This window comes from Octopus bimaculoides, chromosome 27 (genome assembly GCF_001194135.2).
Source record: "Octopus bimaculoides isolate UCB-OBI-ISO-001 chromosome 27, ASM119413v2, whole genome shotgun sequence".
Lineage (NCBI taxonomy): Eukaryota > Metazoa > Mollusca > Cephalopoda > Octopoda > Octopodidae > Octopus > Octopus bimaculoides.
The window spans coordinates 12,513,734-12,517,109 of record NC_069007.1 but is presented as its reverse complement, the minus strand read 5'-3'; the positions used below and the strand labels follow the sequence as shown (position 1 = coordinate 12,517,109).

At 37.0% G+C, this 3,376-nt stretch overlaps 1 long non-coding RNA gene across 3 annotated transcripts in view; it reads left to right on the top strand.

Moving 5' to 3' along the window:
- LOC106869117 (uncharacterized) overlaps positions 1–3,376 on the top strand; it is a 492,367-nt gene that overhangs the window by 105,746 nt on the left and 383,245 nt on the right. The gene's annotated exons all lie outside the window — the stretch shown is intronic.

The window sequence follows — 3,376 nt, the reverse complement described above, 5'->3', positions numbered from 1 at the left end:
AGACTCGAAGTGCTCAAATTGAGCTAAGTTCCAATTTATAATTCGAGTGGAGGCAATACGAGTGGAAACTAGAGGAACATGACTCAGCAGAATATTCAATATATATGCACACTTCGACATTATTAAAGCGGCATACAGCTCAACATAACAGAAGTATTAATAAGATACAAGCATATAGACATATACATATTTTTATAAGCCCGGAAATATCCAAAAATATTTTAAAACATTTATAAATACAAAGGCATTTTAAAAAATATATAAGTAAAATAAGTACAAAATATAAACATAAGATACAAAAAGGTCGATATTATATAAGACATAGTGAGTTATAAATTCACACGATATACTATAGAGGAATTAGAATTTAGAGGTCAGAATACAAGCACGTAGAATATTTAAAACACTTAGATATTTAAAAATATATAAGAACATTTATGAATACATAGGCATTTCAAAATAGAATACGTTGATATGAAATAGGATATAGTAAATTATAAGTTCATAGGATGTGTTATAAGGACTAAAGATTTCAAGTTACAACACAATGCGAGTGGAAAGTGGAAAGTGAGACATTTTACAGCATTAAACGGACATACTCAAATTAGAGACAATGTTCAATGGATCCACTAGTTTCATCTACGGGCCGTTTCGGAAACGTGTCAGTTAATATGGCATGGATTTCATATCTTAAAAGAACCAGACACAGATTAGGGGAGTGTCTGGTTCTAAACATAAGGGCTATACATAGAGGGGACAAACAAGGGATTAAGTCGATTACATCGACCCCAGTGTGTAACTGGTACTTAATTTATCGACCCCAAAAGAATGAAAGGCAAAGTAAACCTCTTTCAGTTTCTGTTTACCAAATCTCCTCACAAGGCTTTAGTTGGTCCAGGATGTTATAGCAGAAGACATTGACTGACGGTGCCACATAGAGGAATGACCAAACAAAGAACTATGTGGTTGGGAAGCAAACTTCTTACCACACACTTTGTCTATCTAGCAGACAAAGAATATCTTGTAAAAGGTACCCAAAGGACTGCAACAGCAGGGAATCACTTTTGTGTTTTCACATGAAAATGTCATGACAAGAACATAATCATAGTCAGAGAAGTGACCAAACATTGATTGTGATCTGATGACATTGAAAGGATGTCCAGGAAATCCATATTGGTAGCAATATCAGTGGATTAAATCTCATCAGCATCTACTACAGAGCTGGGGGTGAACGTTAAATCAAATCCATTGATGTTATTTCTGTATCAAGGATGGTGTTAGCAATTTTTTGGTTGATGCTGGTGGTGTGTAAAAAGCACCTTTCGAGTGTTGGGCCTCATGGAGGCAACGTCAAATGACCGAGACCTTTGGCATTATGCTGTGCTAGAGAAGAAGACCCATCAAGCCTAATGAAACCGTAGTCATGGCAGATACTGGTGTCACACAAATGGCAGCCATGCCAGTGGTACATAAAAACACCCATTACACTCACGGAGTGGTTGGCATTAGGAAGGGCATCCAGCCATAGAAACCATGCCAAATCAGACTGGAGTCTGGTGCAGCCTTCCAGCAGTAGTCAAACCGTCCAACCCATGCCAGCATGGACAATGGACGTTAAATGATGATGATGAGAAGAAGAAGAGGCTTTCATAATTCCTTCCACTTTCTATGATAAGCACAAGGCCTGAAATCTGTAGACCAGGACTTCGTTAATTGTATCAAACCCAGGACTTACCATTGCTCAACTGGTTCTTATTTTATTGACCCCCAAAAGGATGAAAGGCAAAGTTGATCTCAGTGGTATTTGAACTGAGAACATTAAATCCAGATGAAATGCCACTAAACATTTTGTCCAAAGCAAAAATGATTCTGATGGCTTGCTCTTCTTGGTTGAGATTAGAAAAACTGCACAGCTTCACACTAAAAAATAGAGCTAGAATTGACTGAGAGTTCATCATAATTATTCCAGCTGGATATTGACATTTTAAGTTCTCTGTCCAGTTGATCTAGCCAAACATTTTGGCATCAAAAATAGGAGTTATCTCTCAAAACATTATAAACCCAATTTTGAGACAGAGACGAGAAACTGGTGAGATTTGAACAATATATCTAGTATTTACTGGGTGACTGACTTACCAATTCCAATACAGAACACCTGTCATGTTATCTTTTCAAATTAGTTCCTGCTAATTTATCATTTTATCTTCACAAAATCATTAGCCATTCGCTTGCAGCTATGAGGCTAGCTCCTTCAACTCAGCATCCCACACAAATGGAACCCCATCTCGGTTCAATGTTTATTTACTTATTTTGTTTTAGATCATGTTTCCAACTTGGGTGGAACAAATACTGCTAAGGACTTTGTTTGAATGCACCAGTTTAAGATGGCAAGCTGGCCAAATCATGAGCATGCAGGGCAAAATGCTTCATCCATTACATCCATCTTTACATTCTGAGTTCAAATCCCGCAGAGGTTGATTTTGCCTTTTATCTCTTCAAGGATCAATAAAATAAGTACCTGTAATCAACTTATCCCCTCCCCCAAAATTTCAGGCCTACTGCCTTTAGTAAAAAGGATTATTATTATCATTGTTTTAACCCATATATGCCCATAAAAAAATGAAGTCTTAAAATTTCACTGTATTTAAATTAAACGTTATGGTAAGCTTTCACAATCTGGAAGAGAAGGACAGTATGCAACTGTTAGCTACAGGTTTCGACTACCTACTGAGCATTTCATATGCTCAATCAGATGCTTCCTGGCTAGTTCAAGTCCAAACAAGTAGGAGCAGGTTTTGCATTGCGAAAACGCAACCAGGGCTTCATCAATATCTATGGTATTTAGAATATTCCTACATCATATTTCAGGTGATGTGTTCTAATTGTAGTAATTAAGCTTCTCATAGTCATGTGTCGTGCTAAAAAGTACAGAAGCGTATCATCAGCAGATGAGAATTGTCCAGCAGTAGTGAGGAAACTTCTTGCCAGTTTCCACTGTGTTTCTGTGCTCCTCAGCACTATGCATCTATATGTGAAGCTTTCTTGAGATGAATATCACTGCCGTGTGGCTTTCCTCAGAATATATATATTCAAGTAAGATACACAAAATGCTATTTTAATAATACTACCGCTGGGGATAATTTTGCCTTCCATCCTCTTGGGATTGATAAAATAGTACCAGTTGAGCTCTGAAGTTGATGTAATCAATTTACCCAGCCCTGAAATTGTTGGCCTTGAGCCAAAATTTGAAACCATTATTATTATCATTATTATTATTATTATTATTCAGATCACCGTCTGGAATCGAACTTGGAATCTTGGGGTTAGTAGCCTGTGCTCTTAACCACTACACCATATGCTCATGGGTATATATATA